The 18,974-nt window shown below is 38.2% G+C and overlaps 1 long non-coding RNA gene and 1 pseudogene across 1 annotated transcript in view; both read right to left on the bottom strand.

Annotated features, from left to right (window-relative positions):
* Nucleotides 1-18,974, bottom strand: part of LOC143683075 (uncharacterized) — a 44,638-nt gene that overhangs the window by 1,377 nt on the left and 24,287 nt on the right. The gene's annotated exons all lie outside the window — the stretch shown is intronic.
* Nucleotides 14,537-16,145, bottom strand: LOC143678121 (cyclin-A2 pseudogene; annotated as a pseudogene).

Here is an 18,974-nt window from a genome sequence, read left to right as displayed (position 1 = left end):
GGACCTTTGAAAACTTATAACAAGTTATTTGCTACCAACATACAAAGGAGGAACAGTCATGGGATACATATATGCATTTCCATAGGGAGGAAAGAACACGGGGTCACCGGACCCAAGCAGTTTTGAAAACCCACAGGGCAAAGTCCATTAGATTTCAAAGTCTGAGAATCATTTATCCTCAGGGCTTTAGAAAATGGCAATCCTACCCTTTCCAAGGGCCTACACAGAAGCCTGCTTCTCTCCAAATGCAACCTTGGGAGATTTGTGGGAGACCACCTTTTTCTAGGCTCCACCTTCTCCAAGCATCAGGGCTGCACCCAGACTCTCTGCCATCTCTGGGGCACACACTCAACCCCTCCATGTGGTGGCAGACAGGCTCTCCCCAAACCCCAAGGAATGTGCTTCACCATCTCCAAGGCCTGAGTCAGCGTTACTCTTCCACTGCAATGAGGTGGAAGGCCCATCCTCTGCCTTTGGGGAAAACTTACCCTCTCCAAAGTCTTAGATGGGTGCACTCTCCTGAACTGAGGCTTCTTGACTTCAGACCTCAGCCTCCATGGTTTTGCCTCTGAAGTTGTTTTTTTCCCAATGTGTCCCTTCTCTGCCACAGTCCAGACTGGCAGTAGCTCTGTTTATACAGGTCCCACAGCACTCTTGTTGGCTTTCTATGCAGTAGCCTTGGATCATTCCCATCAGACATAAGGAGTTTCCACAAATCCTTCCTGGATAACTACATGTCCGATCCTGACTTTCTCTGAAATGGCTGACTGGTTTCACATTTGATTAAATCCTCACACAGGGCACTATTCTTTGGGGTCTCCCTTCATGGAAGCCCAGAATTTTCCAGGACATCAATTTCTGGTTCCTTTGTACCCAAGAGTTCAGTTTTCAGCTTATCTCTTTCCTGTCGCATTTCACTATAAGGTGCAAGGAGAAACCAGGCTGAACTTTTGACATTTAATTTGGAGATCTCCTCTTTTAAATATCCAAGTTCATGGCTTTTAAAATATGCCTTCCAGCCAAAGCCACTAGTCAACTTTACCAGATTATCTGTCATTTTAAAACAAGGATCACCTTCCTTCCAATCTGTAATGACACATTTCATTTCTGTCTAAGACTTTATCAGAAGTGTCTTTAGACTCCACATTTCTACCAACAGTCTCTTCAAAGCATTCTAGGCCTTCTCTATCAAGCTCCTCACAACTCTTCCAGAATCTTCCCCTTATCCATTTAAAAAGCAGTCCTAACATGTTTGGTATTTGCAAACTGCAGCAGCAGCACCCCACTCCTGGAACCAAAATCTGTGTTGGTTTGCTGGCTACCAAATGCGATATGTCAGATCCAAAATGGCTGTATTAGTTAGGGTTCTCTAGAGAAATAGAATGAACAGGGAACACTTGCAAATATAAAATTTATAAAAGTGTCTCACATGACTGCAGGGATGCAGAGTCCAAAATCCGCAGGGCAGGCTGTGAAGCCAATGACTCTGATAGAGGGTCTGGACAAACACCACAGGAGAGGCTCACCAGCTGAAGCAGGAATGGAGCCTGTCTCTTCTGAATCCTCCTTAAAAGACTTCCCATGATTAGGTTAAGCATCACTCATTGCAGAAGACACTCCCCTTGGTTGATTACAAGTGGAATCAGCTGTGGATGCAGCTGATGTGATCATGATCTAATTCTATGAAATGTCCTCATTGCAACAGACAGGCCAGCACTTGCCCAACCAAACAGGTACCCCAATTTGGTCAAGTTGACACATGTCCCTGACCATGACATTGAGCATCCCTCCAATTGTCTGGCTATCAATCCTAAATTACTTTTAATAACATTGGGATTCTTACCCACTAGTAATCACTGAGCCACACATTCCATGCGTAGTTTTCTCAATGGGAATTTTCTCTAATTTATCAATATATGTATCAACATTAAGATGCAGACTGCTGCCCTGTATACTTACAACTAATCTTACAACCAGAACTCCTTCAATAAGTCTAGTCAACACATCATGCTAACAGTGTTTGTAATCAGAAACTCACTAAAGGACTATATAAATTGAAAGGCAAACTCAGCAAACCCACCAGAAATGAGGTTGGAACAAAATAATTCAAGCCAAGTCTTTATTTCAGGAAGAAACACAGCCAACTGGGAAGTATTTCAAAAGAGAGAGAGAAATAGTTGCCCTGAGGTGGCAAGGAATAGGGGTTTTATGGCTTAAGGTTAGGGAGTTGGGGGACAAGGGTTAGACAGGTCTCTATTGGCTAGTTTTCAGAAAGAGAGAGCTAAATTAAGAGTTGGCAGCTTTCCATTGGTAAAGTTTAAAATTTAAGAACTGCCTTAAGCATGCATGGTTGTAAATACCAGAGAGAAGATAGCGAGTAAGGGAGTTTACCAGAAGAACTGTATCTGTTGGATGGTGGAGGATGAGTAATGGGAGGTTATTGCAAGAGGCCAGCTGATGGAGTATGAAGGAGACACTGAGCTGGCATGGTGTTCTAGTTTGCTAGCTGCCAGAATGCAATATACCAGAAATGAAAAGGCTTTTTAAAGGGGATTTTAATAAGGTGCTAGTTTATAGCTCTAAGGCTGAGAAAATGTCCCAATTAAAACACATCTATAGAAATGTCCAATCTAAGGCATCCAGTTAAAGGTACCTCAGTTCAAGAAGGCTGATGAAGTTCAGGGTTTCTCTTCAAGTGAGAAGGCACATGATGAACATGGCCAGGGTTTCTCTCTCATCTGGAAAGGCATGTGGCAAACACAGAATCATCTGCTAGCTTTCCCTCCTAGCTTCCTGTCCCATGAAGCTCCCTGAGAGGCATTTTCTTTCTTCATCTCCAAAAGTTGCTGGCTGGTGGACTCTGCTTCTCATTGCTACATCATTTTGCTCTCTCAGAATCTCCTGCTTTCTCCAAAATTTTTCCTTTTTTTATAATCCAGTAAAGTAATAAAGACCCACCTAGAATGGGTGGGAACATGTCTCCACTTCATCTATCTTAACAAGCACTCTTGAGTGAGTCACATCTCCAGGGAAATAATCTAATTAAAGCTTCAAACAAACATTTTGAATAAGGATTAGAAGAAATGGCTGCCTTTACAAAATGAGATTAGGATTAAAACATGGCTTTTCTAAGGTGCATACATCCTTTCAAACTGGCACACATGGGTTTGAGTATGAGAGACTCTGAAATATTTTCCAAGGGTAGGTTACACCCTGGGGGGATGGGGACACATTCTGGACTTTTTGGTAAATGAGTTCTGCAACTGATTCCAAATGAAATGGGGTATAGTTGTCCTAAGGGGAAAAATTTGGGGGTGTCCAGAGATATTGCGGGACAAGAGAAAAAGTTGTTTCTGCTCCTTCTCATGTTGGGAATCATCATTCATGTATTCTTGAGTTATTTACTAGATGACTTAGTATATGAACTAGGAGGGGAGCTGTAAGAGACATGGGCCAAAGAGAAGAACCAATAATAACTACAGTAATGGTGTTATAAGGGACACAAGAAATGATTTTAGCAGTGAAGTGAAATAGGAGGAAAATAAAGATAGCCATGGTTGGCTACCATAACTAGCATCACAGCATTTTAAAGTAATTTCTATGTCTTCTTTCAAAATTTTAGGTTTTCCTCTAGTTGTCCAGTTTTGTTATTGTAAAAACAGAAGGTGTCATTTATGATTGTACAGGTGCCTCTTGTGACAATGGTGAGAATATCTTATGCTATCCTGTTTTGTATAACTGAAGCTAGGCTGTTTATTGCTTGTTGATTATTAATAGCTCATGTGGTTGCATTCCTGGATAGTTGTAATGAGAGAAGAATACTTAAAATTAATTGTTCTCTCTTTTGTTGCTCAGATGTGGCCTCTCTCTCTCAGCCAACATGCCAAGCAAACTCACTGCCCTTCCCCTCTCTACATGGAACATGACTTCCAGGAGTGTGGACCTTCCTGGCAATATGGGACAGAAATCCTAGGATGAGCTGGGACTCAGCATCAAGGGATTGAGAAAATCTTTGTGACCAAAAAGGGGAAGAGTGAAATTCTATAATAAAGGTTAAAAAGTGGGTTATGCTATGTTTTTTGAAGATGATTGTATAATGATACAGCTTTCACAGTGTGACTGTGTGATTGTGAAAACCTTGTGTCTGATGCTTCTTTTATCTATCTTATCGAGAGATGAGTAAAACATATGGATTAAAAATAAATAAATAATAGGGGGATCCAATGTTAAAATAAATTTAGTAGATTTAAATGCTGGTGAACAATGAAAGGGAGGGGTAAGGGGTCTGGTATATATGAATTTTTTCTGCTTTCTTTTTATTTCTGTTTCTGAATTGATGCAGACATTCTAAGAAATGATCATGATGATGAATATACAACTATGTGATAAAAAAGAATGTTAATTTGTATATTGATTGGCTTTATAAATAAATTTTTTTTAAAAAGTGGGCTATGTGGGTAAGGTCAGGGAAGTAAGGCTGTTAATTGGAAGGTGGAGGAATGTTGGCCTGATAGGTGAGGTAGTAGGAGCAGATGAGGTGTTGGAATTCTTTAATGTATATGGCAGGGTTTTCAGAGTACGACCCTAGTTGGTTTTCTATTTTACTTAATTCAGAATGATAAATGAACATATATTTTAACTATTCCTTAAGCTCCTGCTACTTCCTGTGGGGTAAAAGCAGAGCCAGCATCCATGCCTAGCTAAGAAGCGGGGGATTAGGATCTGCCTTTGAGTTGACACATGGGGGTGGTGATGAGAAAGGGGGAGGGTATAGTCCTCATGAGTGGGCATGAGGAGGGGGGAAAGGTGGGGTGGGAATCAGAGTTGAGGATGGGGAAAAGGAAGTGGGAGTGGGGGAGAGTCCAGACATTACAGTGGAGGTATGTAGGTAGGAGGTACAGGAGAACCACAATTTGATGGATCGAAGTTGAAATTTTCAGGGAATTTTGGGGAGGGTAGAGAGGAAGAGGAAGGTTTTGATGTAAGTGAAGAATTTAGGAGGAACAGAAATGACAAAGAGAGGGACAGTTACACAGGTTAAAGAAATCTTGAATGTAAGAAATTTCAGACCACCTGCTGCTATGCTGGATGAATTCTCTATGTTGTGGAGCATTAGAAAGTTGAAAAGTGCCATTTTTTGGCCCTTAACTTTCATTATATAGTTTGTATCATGGCCACACAGTGGTTGAATAAAAAAATGAGCATTTGGGTCTGGTGTTTCCCTCTGGGTACAGAGTTTTAAGGTTAGGGAGTGGACACCTTAAAGGTGCGAGGTTTTTTTGGAGGGGTGCAAAATGAATTCCCCATTTTAGGTGGTGTGAGTGAGATAAGGAACTTCAAGGTGGACCATGCTTGGAACTGGATATCTCCAGAGCCAGGGGTTTTCCCATGAGAATACAGGTGTCCTGCCTGCTGTGGCCCTTGGGGATGGTGAGGATGGCTTTTTCCCACAAGGATGTGGGTATCCTGCATACCATGGTCCTCAGGGATGGTGAGGACCTGGACAATGGAAAAAGTAGACTGAGAGAGAGAAAGAGAAAGATCCTCCAGAGGAACAATTCTTAACTCACTCCACTGCGATTTGTTTCTTTTGTTGGATGGGTGGTGGCCAGCTACAGGTGTTGGATGGCTAGTGGGAAGCAGCAGGTGTTGGATGGGTGGTCGGCAGCAGCAGGGTGGAACTGTAGGGGGTGCAGAGCACAAGGATATGGTAGGTTGAGCAGGAAATGCATTGAGAGAGAGAGAGAGACAAAAGGTGAAAGGAAAATAAGGCTTGAATAAATTGAACTTCACCCCATTTTTCTAATACCTAGTATGAAATTGAAAACGTTTTGCAGTATTTTTTAATTAAAGGTTGCATTCTCTGTCTAATTTATATCATGGCCAGGCAGTATTACAATAGAATATGAGATGCTTGGATTGAATTTGATCTCAGTAACCTGAGGTTCTGTGTTGCTTAAGTAAGCACCTTGGGGGTGGCTGTTGAAGGAAGGGAGGGCCCCACACCCATGTCACCAGCACAAGAGAAGGTTTCCTTAGAGTTGGGCATTTCCCAACTTAAAAGGAACCAGACAGATGTTTCCTCAAGAGCTGGACATCCCCAAACTTAAAAGGTACTGGACAGATCAGAGTGTTTCCTCAGAGAGAAGCCAGTGTCCTGGGTTCAATCTGGAGATCAGGCACACCCTCATCCAGAGGAATTGCCAGAGCTGCCTCAGAGCTTGGTGTTGGAGTTTTCAGAAACTGATAAAATCTGATGAGTAGGATAGGAAATAGATAGTGACAAGGACAGGTGGGGTGGACTTACAGTTTTGGGTCCAGCAGGCTGGGGTGGGTGAAGTTCCAGTTCATTTACAGGTGGCACAGCCGTTATCAGAGGTGAAGCTTGTAGGCTGTGCCCAGAGGGTAACTTTGGGACTTTAGTTCTGACTGACCCTCCAGGATGGGGAGTAAACCCAGGATGAATTGCTGCTGCCCATTGCTCCCCAGGTTGCAAGGCTGGAGGCCTGGGGTTGCCTCACTGAGTCCTGGGTTTCAGTACCAGATGAAAGACAAAATCAGCAACTCACTGGGAACATGGTGGGGACAAAAGAATTTAGCAAAGGCTTTATTTCAGGGAGAAACAGAGCTGCCTGGGCAGTATTTCAAGTGGGAGAGAAATGGCTGCCCCAAAGTGGTAGGGGATAGAATTTTTAAGACTAAGGGTTACAGCATTGGGGGCACAGTTGAGGCAGGTCTCTGTGGGTTAGCTTTCAGAAATAGGGGGCTAAGTAGTGACTTGACAGCTTTCCTTTGGTAAAATTTAAAATGTAAATGCTGCCTTAGGTATGCATGGTTGTAAATGCCAGAGGGTTGATTATATAAGGGGAGTTAAGGCAAAAATGCATCTGCTGGAGAGTGGAGGCTGACTAATGGGAGGTCCTTGGAAGAGGACAGCTGATGGAGGGTGAAGGAGATGCTGGGCTGGCATGGGTTAATATGAGAGAGGCTTTCTGAAATATTTGCCAAGGTTAGGCTACATCCTGAGGGGAAAGGGTCCTGTCCTCCAGGCCTAACATTTACCCTTTCTTATATTTTCTGAATATTCTAGAATAAGCATGTAGCACTGTCCTCATCATTAAAATTATTAGAAATACATGAACAAAATGGTCCTAAGTTTTCAAAGTTTGATAAAAATTCAAAACCTTTGGAAGGAGGAGTTTAAATAATAAATAGAACTTTCTTGGTGGTGTTTTTGGTGGGCCTGGGTGTTCAAACATCAAGCAGAACCTGCTTCTGACCCCCATCCTGGAGGGGAGGGAGCAGCTGGTTCAAACATCGCCAACACTCCTAGAACTAGAATCCTAGGCCCCCAGTGCCCCCAGCACTGTGAGCCCTTCATTTCAGCTACTTTGCAATCACATCATTCCTAAAAAAGCAGAAACATTTTAAAAGCTGGAGACTAAGAATTTTCTGTATCCTTAGTGAAAGCATTGTTTGGGCTTTATAAAGTCATTTGCCTCTAAGGGTGCCATCTCAAAACTTTCTTAAAAGACAATGCACAACCTTAAGTAACTGAACATACTGGAAGGAAAGCTTTAAACAAGACAATCCATTTTATTAGATTAAAACATTCCCTGAGCTCAGCTTTGCTTCTCAGAATCATACCATAAAATACAATTAAACTTCTCCTCTAAAGTGAAATGCCAATGATTGGTGAGGTGGAGGGGTGGGGGATATGGTATGTATGAATTTTTTTCTGTTTTCTTTTTACTTCTTTTTTTGAATAGATGCAAATGTTCCAAGAAATGATCATGATGATGAATATGTAACTATGTGATGATATTGTGAATTATTGATTATATATGTAGAACAGAATGATCAAAAGTTACAAATGTTTGCATTTGGTGTTTTTTGGTATTTAAAAAAAGTTAGTGTATATCTATAAAATAAAAAAGTTAATGTATAGATCAATGGAAAAAAATATCTCCATGAAAATTTCACTTAGCAATATTTTAAAAAGTAAAAGAAGAAAAATATAAGAACCCCCATGATGTCTTGAGCTGTTAACACAATCATTTTTAAAACACTGCCACATTACTCATTTTTCTTAATTTTTGATTATTTAAACAAACTGTTTTAAACATAACAGCACATTCTCTGTTTTCTTACACCTGAATACATAAAAAAAGTTTATTAAAAATATGTTGCAACTGAAATATGGTAGAAATGGGAAACCACAGCAATTTTCATGTCTTTTCCATAATAATGCACATTTATGAAAAGCACTTTCATACATATTCACATTTGATCTAATCATCCAACAATAGCCAAATCCACCTGCTTACAGGTTTTACAGCCTTTGGATACAAATATCCTTATATGTAGATGTTTACATGTATTTGCATATGGTGGTGGAGGCAGGTCTGTTAGAACTGGCTGAGAAACAGCCAATGGTGTTGCAGATGTCCTCACAGCTCCAAGCCTCCTAGTCTTGGGGCATGGGGCCCACCCTGAAGCCCCAGACAGGGCAACAAAGAAACAAAAAAGAATAAAAGTAAGGGCGGGCCACAGTGGCTCATCAGGCAGAGGTCTCACCTGTCCTGCCGGAGACCCAGGCGATTCCCTTTGCCTGTCCATGCAAAAAAAAAAAAAAGTAAATGGGAGCAAAACAGGATCCAGGGCCTGGCGAACAGTTGGTGCCTCCTTTCCTTTCCCTGCTTTGGGGGCCGCACAGGAGTGGAGCGGGTCAGCCCTCGGGTATGCTGACCCAGCACTCCTGATGTGAAAAGTCCCTGACTGAGGGCTGGAGCTCCGCTCTGCTGTGCCTCGGTCCCCCAGCCACAGCCCTTCTGTTCACAGACATGTGGACTGCTGGCTTCCTGGGCTCTTTCCAATTCCCTCTGCCTGCCTTCCTGCCCCCTGTAGCCCCAGTATGTGTTGGTGAGGGGCTCCCACTAGCTCACCTTCTTGGAAATAAGATTTTTAACACATGAAACATTTTTCAAATTAAATAAAACAGATTCTATAAACAAATCACAAATTTAGAGATCTAGTGGAACTACCCAATTAATGTATTAATAATGCTCATTTTCCAGTAACAACTAAAAAGAAAGTAAAATAAAATTTAAAAAGAAAAAACCGAATATATGCCAGAAAATTTGATGTGAAAAGATAATGATTTGGGTGGTTATCTTCTGAAGACCATATACGAACAAATTAGCAATGAATTTCTTCATTACAGTGGGAAGTAGGAAATACTTAACTTTCGGTAGCATGACCATTTTCATGAAATTCACTTACTCTCCTACCAAAGAGGAATATATCTAGTAACTTGATATGAAATTCAATGAGATCAATGTTAATGTTTTGTTTTTGTCTATGTAACTTATTTGATACCTATCTACTAGTGGAATATGTAATCAGTTTTGGAGCAAATATTGCAATAGCTCAAAATGCCAATTTAGTGCTCATATAGCTGAAAATACAGTGAGCTTTTCACACCTCTCACTTCAGCTATGAGGTTGTGATACAGGACAGAACATTGGAAAAGATGGGGTATTAGGAAATTTGGCTGTTTCTTCAGTTTGTTCTTTTATGACCTTGGAGAAGCACTTACCATCTTCAGTTCCACACAAATTGATGCAAGCTGAAAGACTGAAATACATTTGTTTTGGTAAAGTCACTAGCTGTTGAAAAACCTATTAACTTTCTGAAGTGACTCAGGGCCTCACTGAGAGCTAAATACCTATTTTCCAATCTCTCTATAAGCCTTCCTTCTTTCAAAATTTGACAGCATCTCCCTTTTCCCTTTATTATTCATTGACTTCTGCCATGTATGCTTGTCCAGCAACAGTCTGATCATTGCTCATTCAATAATGGTCTCTGGTTAGACCTTGCTCATGATGGTTACATCCCATCAATGTTGCAACACCATTCCATTTTAGCAGCCATGGCATAAATGGATCATTATTGGGAAAACAAGAACAATAACCAAGTAGGGTCCCATCCTAGGCCTGTTAGAGTGTGTGCATTGAAGGGAAATCTGGGAGACAGGTCATAGCAAATGCCTAGTTCTCCTTTTGCCCATTTCACTCTGGGGCAGTGCACACTGTAATCAAGTAAATCCAGGCTGATCATACTTTGGGGGAGGGACTCTCTTAGTAGGAGGAGTGCTTAAGTTGAATGGAATATACCTGAGGATTCAGGGAAGCTGGAGTCCATGAGAACCAGGATTCAGGGAAGCTGGAGTTCATGAGAACCAGGAGAGGAGTAAGAGAAGGAAGATATGGAGACACCAGAGTCCTCTTCAGAACCAAAGAAGCAAAAAGCCTTACAAATGATTATTTATAAAGAAAAGTGTCCTCAAACAATGATTTATTATATTATTTCAGTTGTTATCTTCTAAGTTCAGTAAATAACAGAGGTACATATCATTTTAGCTATATGTTTGCTACTTCTCCTGTGACATTTTAAAAAATATAAAACAATAAAGCAATTTGAAAAAATATATTCAAGCAGCTGAACAAAGCCAAATTATTTCTTATTTGCAGTTACATGTAATGGGATTAAGTGCTGAGCAAGAATAATAAATTTAAATAGAGCTTTTTCTCCATCACCAGTTGTTTCTTAAAAACCTTAAGTGTGGCCCAACCCATTTAACATTTCAGAGGTACACTTAGAAAGATAGTGTTCTATGGAGTATTTTGACCCTTTCTGTCATTTTACATTATTTTAGTTTCTCCCAAAAAGCACTAAAAATTGAAGTCTTTTTAATAGAAGTAGGAGGAATGCTAAATGCTTAAATGTAATTACTGATTAATTATCTTTTCAGTACAAATGGCACAGTCTCCCATTTTAAACAGAGTATACTTATTCCATTTTTTTGTTAAATCCCATATTGTCTTTTCTTATTAAAAATAGGGTGCAAAAATAATATATATTAATAACATTAATTCTAGATGACAGAGATATGAAGGATTATTTTAATTTTTTATATTTATATTATTTAAAAACATTTTAAAGGTAAAATATGGAGAGAGTTGAGAAAATGTTAAAGAATACGTAACCATCTTGGATAAACTTTGGCATGAGAGGGATCACAGTACACTTGGGAAGTTACAAGTGGATGAGTTTTTAAGTCCCACGGTTTGAGTTTACATGGAGATAATACCAAAGAGCTAAGCAGAAGTTCATGGAAGAATTCTTGGAAAAACAAAAGGAAAAAAATTCATAATCAGGCACAAAAGTTTTTCTTCACTTATTTACAACTAGATTTACTAAATTGTTCCTGATATTAACAAAATAAAGCAAGAAAATTAGCAGTAGGCATATCAGGTGATAGATAAACTCAAAGAAACATTGTTCAATTATTTAGTCACTGAAATTCTGTGAATAAGCAAAAATGAGTCATTAACATCCAGGGACGAAAGTCTCCCTAGTGCCATGGGAGATAACTCCCAGGGATTAATCAAAAGTGGGGGAAGAAGTACAACAAATAAAGTATTAGTGGCTGAGAGAGTTCAAATAGATTTGAGAGACTACACTGGAGGTCACTCTTACACATGCTTCAGTTAGACGTTGCTACCTACCATAACTTGCCAAAGAGTTTAGTATGGGTTTCAAATTCAAAATTTTAGGGTTCTAATTTTAACTGCTCTAAGGTACTGGAGGCTAAAATAAATATCAGCATAATGATTCCCATTCAACTACTTTTCTGTTGTCTGAAGATTTATAAAGAAGCCAAGAGGGCTTGGAAGATAGAATGGCCTCTTATCTTTTGTTTTTCCTTCTCCCATAGATATTGTTAAAAAAAATCACCTGGTATATAATTTTTTTATAAAATTATATAAGAACACTGAAGAACACTCAAGCAATTTAGAAAATACAGAGTTAAGTAAATAAAAAACAAAATACCCAATTCTGATACATGTGACCATTGTTAAAATCAGATGAACTTAGGTCTCTATTTGTGTTGTCCAATGATAACCTCCAGCAAGATGTGACTGCTGAATACTTGAAAGGCGACAGTAAAACTGAAAAAATGCATTCTGAATTTTATGTAATTTTCATTATTTTAGATTTAAATAGCCACATGTGACTTGTGGCTAATGTATTGTACTGCACAGTTTAGACAACATATTACATAATTATTTGATTGAAGGGTTTCTCATTTTTGTGGGTGTACTCTTGGGCTTAAAATAATTTTTATAATTTCATTTGGTAGCCCTGAAATCATCCCCATTGTCCTCTCTGTCAGCTTTATTTCTCCCTGGACCTATATAACTGTATATAAAAGAACTAAGGTATTTTCTCTCTCCCTCTTTCTCTCCATATAACTAATAAAAAAATCGAGGATTGTCAAACAATGAGCAAATTGATGTCTTGGTTGACCTGAGGACTCTAAAACAGAACTTCTATGCACATTTTTAGGGGGGTGCATAGCCCAGGAATCGAACCCAGGTCTCCTGCATGGAAGGTGAGCATTCTACAAGTGAATCACCCATGGACATGGACCCATGCATATTTGGGGGCTTACAAAGAAAAATTCAAATCACAAATAAATCCACTTTCTTTCAAGCTAGCATCCCACAATATTTCTTTCTTTCCTGAATATAGCAAGAATTAAAACTGAAGATTCCTCTCAAAAAAAGTTCTAAAATGTGTGCAGTTTTAATGGAAACCATTTCATTGATGTTGTTCATGCTGCCAACCAATCCCCCGATGCGAAATACCCAAGTGGTGGCCACAGAGAGAAGGTGTTAGCATCATCTTCTGTGTTCCTTAAATTGCATTATGAATTTTGCATCTGTGCATCAGTCCTGATATGGATCTCAGTGCTACAGATGTGCTACATTCTAGCTAGGATGATTGGCTTCTATTTTCAGTTTTCCACTCCCAACTCTAAGCTAGACTCTCCCTCCTGATGTGCAAGCTGCTCTAGAGTTTATGCTCTTTACCTTTCAAACATTTCTAGGCAGAAATCATCCAATAGCAGCTGCAACTATTCTAGTCTTAACAGTTGCATGTATGTGAGAAGAGACGTTGTTTTCAGATAAGTGAAAATGCAGCCATTAGATAGCTGGTTGGAAAAAAAAGACAAAACATTTTGCACAATTTTAAAGTTTTACTAAAATTATGTACAAATAGATGTCAGACAAAATATCCCTTGTAAGTTGTAGTAAATGAGTCTGAATCATTTTATTAACTTTTTAAAATCTACCATTTAAAATTGACCTTTCCAAAGTTGGTTAATTCAATTAAGTTATTATAACTTTGAACAAAACTTAAGAAATAGAGGTATTTTATTACTGTGAGAACTTGTTAACTATTAAAGGAATTCTCAGGAGAAACTGTGTGTGGGTAAATGTTTTAACTGATAGTCTTCGTTGTACCTGATTCTATTTTACCGGGAGCAAACACTTGGAAATGAAAAAGTATCAGTTGATCCTAAAAATCATAGGCTCACAGAATAATAAAATTGCAAATAGGCTTAGAGACTATTTAATCTAAATGCCTAATTTTATAATATACAAATAAGTTAACATGATTGAGAGATTTGGTCTCGTAAGATCATGTAGCTGATTAATAAAGTGTCATCACTAGAACACTAGTTATCTAATTCATCATCCACTTTTCTCTGAGCTAATACCACCATCTTCCTATAAACCCCAAATTAGAAAACATATAGATTTGCTTCCAAGGAATAAACATAAAGAACACAGATTTTGGTGTCTCTTACTGGCTTTATGTCCATGGAGAAGTTACTTATCTGTCCTGTGTTTCAATATTCTCATTAGAAAAGGTATGAATAATCACAGTTATTATCTTATAGGTTATATAACTGCTTAAAATTGCCTATTATTATTCTGTATCCTACCATTTCTTCATGAAACTTCTTCACATATACCCATATATATTGACCTTTTACTTTCACAGATGGCTATGTCTTTATTTGACAAACAAGTAACAATTTTATATCCTTGTCAAAAGATGTGCAAAGTTATACACCTCAGCAAAAATCCTTTGTTTTATCCCTTTGTTGCATTTAAATGTGGTACAAGAGTCATGCTTTGGAGAGTATATATTTCCTTCTTTGTAAGCCTTCTTAAAGTAGCTTTTTTTCTGTGCTCTTCTACCTGGAATTTAACCTTCTCTGTTACTTTCTTCTAAACTAATTTAAATTTCTTTGGGAGGGAAAAAGCAACTACAAATTATCCCAGGTATCACCTTTTATGTATGATTCATTCTTGTCTTCCCTACAGCTTACGTGTTTTTATGTCCACTTTCTTTCTTTATCTTTTCTTCCAAATCAATTTGTTAATTCTTATTATCCTAACAGCTGGCACTATTAATACTTCATTCAGCACAACCACTTAAAATTAGCCAAATATCTAATATACATATAAATTACAAAACTTGCAAAAGACATGCAAATTAAAGCCATTTTAAAAAGTAATAGATACCACAATTTGCAATTGACCATACATTTTGTATTCAGAAATGATTGCAAAATAAAACCTAAGGTAAAATCTGTTCAACATACAAATTAAATGATTCACATTTCAGAAAACAGAGGCAATTTCTTCATTGTTGCACATTTAGTGTCTGGTGAGTTGAGGAGAGAAACACCATGATCCTTTGAATGTTTGTATTTTTCTCTTATTGACTGGTGTGCATGCTGTGGTGTTCTGAGGTGGGTCTTGTGACAAGGTTCCCAACTTTCCAGGGTATATCCAGTATTTTGTACTAATGAATCTGGCCAGCTTTGCTTCATAACTGTAAAGAGTCCTTTGTGAAAGGCTGTTCCAGCAGTAACTAATGACAAATATTTTAGGTATGGATCAGCATCTATCCTTCTCCCAAAAATACTGCTGAACTTTCAACTTTGCAATTTGCAGATTGATGATGCAGAAAGTATTGGGAAAGAAGTTGATTTATTGTTGGTGCTGGTAAGCCAAAAGTAAGGATTTTCAAAACTAGATTCTCCATACTCAGAACTTGTTTCTTAGTATAAGTATCATCTCTAAGGTATACAAATTCTGCTGCTAGTCGGGGGTGGTGTGGGGGTGTTTATTTCTCAAATTTTGAAGCTAATAGCATAGTAGCAGTGCCCACAAGCTGAAGTTTTCCCCTCAACACAAACACTGATGAAAGGAACCTATCAGTATAGATCATAGCCAAGTATAGGGTCTCATTCTGTAGTTTATTTTCTTCTCCTACTGCAACTTGTTAGTAGGAGGATAGTCCCCATACTGTTTGTGATATCTGACTGTTTCTTCCTGAAACCCATTTTAGGCTTACATTTAAGCTCAAGGCACGTGTGAATGTCCTCATGGTAGTCTGGTACTTCATTAATGTGCGTTTGTTTTTCATCTTCTAATACAGTTGACATTGTCCACAGCATGCAGTCACTCAAAACTACCATCCATTGAATAATCAAGGCGTACCAGCAGTTTTCTTGGTCCAGGTAAAGTCACAAGTGAATTAAAAGCCAGGACATGTTCATCTTCACATTCCCTTTGGATTCTGCTGGCTCTTTTGAGTCTCTTCTTCTGCTTCAAGCACATGAATGGTGTTTGCTTTCCAAGGAGGACAGTGACATGCTCATCATTTACAGGAGGATCATTTAGAGGTACAACCCATCATGTCTTGGGCCTCTTCTATGGAGCTGGACCTCACACATTCCCCACCTTCAATACCAACAGCCCTGCTTGTGTTGGGGGCTGCTGGAAAGGCTCCATCTTCTCAGGTGGATGTTCCCCTAGTCCTCTTGGAGAGCTGGCTGTTGCAGTGTTAGCAGTGTCAAGCCTGTTGCTGGACCATAGGCCCTGGCATGCTCACTTTCTTTCTATGTCCACTGAATCCTACTCCATTCATGCTACAGGTGAGGAAAATGAATCCAGCCCCAATCCTTCTGCCAGAATTCTTTTCATCTTGTTGTTTAATTCAGTTCTCAGTCTCTGAATGATCTCAGCTGCATTTGGCACAGCTGACTGCTAAGTCTTTTCCTTTGTATATTTACTGCTTTTTGTTTTGTTGTTTGTTTGTTTTGTATCAATCTGGTCAGAACATTTGAGCCTTCTATTTATATTTCTCACCCTCTACTTGTCCATTAAACTGTCATAGTTTTCATGGTTCTTACCTATATAACTTTTTCTTTTCATTTCGTACACATTACACAGGAAATGTAATCTCTTCCCATGGTTTCAATCACCACCAATTTCCCATTATGTTTTCCTATCTCAATATAGGTCACCCTCAAGTCTCATTCAATAGCACAAAAATCTACCAAGGTATTTAAGTCAGAAATTAAGGTGGTATCATATTGTCCTTCATTTCACTTCCCCTTCAATTCAATCATTCATTGATTCCAGTCAAGTTTATTTCTTATTTATGTCTACATTTTGTTCAAGTCTTAATTCTACTTTCACTACCTTAATTTAGAAAGCCATTATTCCTTACTTCAATAACTTCAAAAGATCCTAATTACTATAGGTATGTCTGAAACATCTTGCTTGTTTTTTCCTTATAGACTTTGTATTCTGTCCATATTCTTCTGAAATTGGTTTCCCAATTTCTATACAGTCCACATTCTTCCTCAATGAACTTAGAGATATTTTTATAACATTTGATCAAGTAACTTAATTGCTTTAAATGCTTAAAGACTTCCTTTTACTTTTCAAACAAACATCATTGTCTTCAATAGGTGTGCAATGTCCTGCAGAGCTTCATCCTTGTGTACCTATGAAGAAACATTTCTAAATAGTCCACTTCCTCTTCCTTATTACTGTCTTGACAGTGTATTTATCCCTACTTCAAATCACTGGTCACTACAACTAAGAAGTCAGGCATGCAGCATCTCAGCCATCATTGTAGAGGAAGTAATAAAATATTTCCTGAAAATAGTAGCATTCAGTATATACTAGCTGAGTAAATGAATATATTTTAAGTGTACTAATGCAATGTTGAATTTAAAGTTGGTTTATTAGAATAAAAATATTAGCATTGATTGAAACATAATCATAGAATTAACCATCTGCACATTGCTGATGGCATGTTCATATTGTAAGTTTAATATTAGCTCAACATAAGAATGCAAGCATATTTCTTAGTATTGTCAAAGGACACTGAGCAAGTGATACTATGATTGTCCTGAAGTTTTTTGTATTTAAAACTTTATCTCATTGATTGTAGGTAAGAAAATCATTGAGCCAAATCATGTAACCACTCAAGATCCCAGGCACACAATTTTAAAATATTCAGTTGAAAGAATAAATTGCTAAAGAAAAATAATATATAATCTTGGAAGGGACAGAATACAAAGTCTATAAGGAAAAAACAAAAAAGATGTTTCAGGCATACTTATAGGAAATACATTTCTCAGCAATTAAGAATGTTTTTCTTAATTTTCCTGTAATGCCAGCATCAATGCAATGTTTCTATTTTTCTGGAGTAGTTAGTACAAATAAAAATACTCTAAGTATTTATTTAAATAACTAAGAGATGATAAAAATAAGTAATATAAATACTTAAATTGTTTTGAAAGACCTGGGGAAGTGGAGGTAAATGAAGTTGACCCTAACCTAAAATATTGAAGACAGAAGGTATCAAAATCTTTTCTGGAGGTTGTTGAAATTCCTGAGCCCATTAGAATTGCTTCCTACCATCTTTCCCAGTCTGCCATAGAAGATTATTTTCCAAAAGCTTGAAATTCAAAGAAAATTTCTCATATGACTGTATGCCAATAGGAATTGCCTGAGAGTTGAATGGCTTCAGCTTCACTTTTGTTGTCTAAACCTTGGAAATTTTTGTATAATTGGCACTTACTGAAAATGTCTTGAAGAAAGGGGACATTAGAAAGCATATTGTCAACTTTAGAAGTGAGTGCCAAATTGACAACAGACTAACCAACAAAATACACACCTTTGCCAATATGGCATCCATAACAACCATTTCATTATATGTAAATTGTGATGAAGAACACTAACATATTTTGCTTCTGACTAATATGATGAGGCTGTCTCTTTTACAACTGAATTTATGCAAACGCTCTTCCCCACAGAGGAGTCACAAAGTCTCATATGTCACCTTATCCTTTCCTGGGTGATGTCCATTACTGCTGTATCAGAATCAAAATAACCCTTTGATAACTTGTAACTTAATGATTATATACTATCAGTACACTCTATATTATACAGGGTGTGAATGGGAGAAAAAGGGACAAACAAGAATGGCTTAATATATACAGCTTATGCATATAGAACAAAGGAAAGATACAGATTACTTCTGCAACTTTTCCCATGACTTTAGCTGGTGCAGACAATGTGATTTTTCCATTATTTGTTCTATATTCTCTTTTCCCTTAGCAAACATCTCAACTCATTATAATTCCTTGTCCACTGGGGACATACTAAATCTTCATTTCTGAAGGTTTTGTACAATTAGAGGTATTGCCTACATTGGGGTTGCTGTACTTTATCATTACATTTACCATAGGATTCACAAGTACTAAGAAACACTGCAGAGAATCTCCCACTAACCACATCCTCTCTACTCACTTTGTTTTTCCTCCATAATAAATACTGGTATACTTGCATCCTAGTGGCTGGGAATGGTGGGCAGAAAACTCTTCTTTACCTCCATTGTGTAGTTGCTTTCTATTTCTCCTTGATAGTCAGGGTCAATCACTCCAGCCAGTAAAGTAATCCCTTTTTTGGCTTGTTGATCAAAGGGCATGAGTAGCCCAAAGTGACCAGGTGGCAGCCTTAGATTTCAGTTCAATGGAATCATTGTTGTTTCTCCTGGTGGAAACATGCCTCCTTCTGGAACCAAATCCTGTAAGACCAGCAGAGCTTAAGGTCACAGAGACAAGAAGCAAACATTTTCTTAGTACATCACTAGGGGTAATAGTGAGTGGTGTCACTCCCATTTCCACCCTTTGGTTCCTGGACCCATGGATTCTAGCTATGGGAGAAACTGCACCATTCAGTGGA

The sequence above is a fragment of the Tamandua tetradactyla genome, chromosome 1, assembly GCF_023851605.1.
Source record: "Tamandua tetradactyla isolate mTamTet1 chromosome 1, mTamTet1.pri, whole genome shotgun sequence".
Classification (NCBI taxonomy): Eukaryota; Metazoa; Chordata; class Mammalia; order Pilosa; family Myrmecophagidae; genus Tamandua; species Tamandua tetradactyla.
Note: the sequence above shows the minus strand (reverse complement) of the source record. Positions and strands in the feature narration are given on the sequence as shown.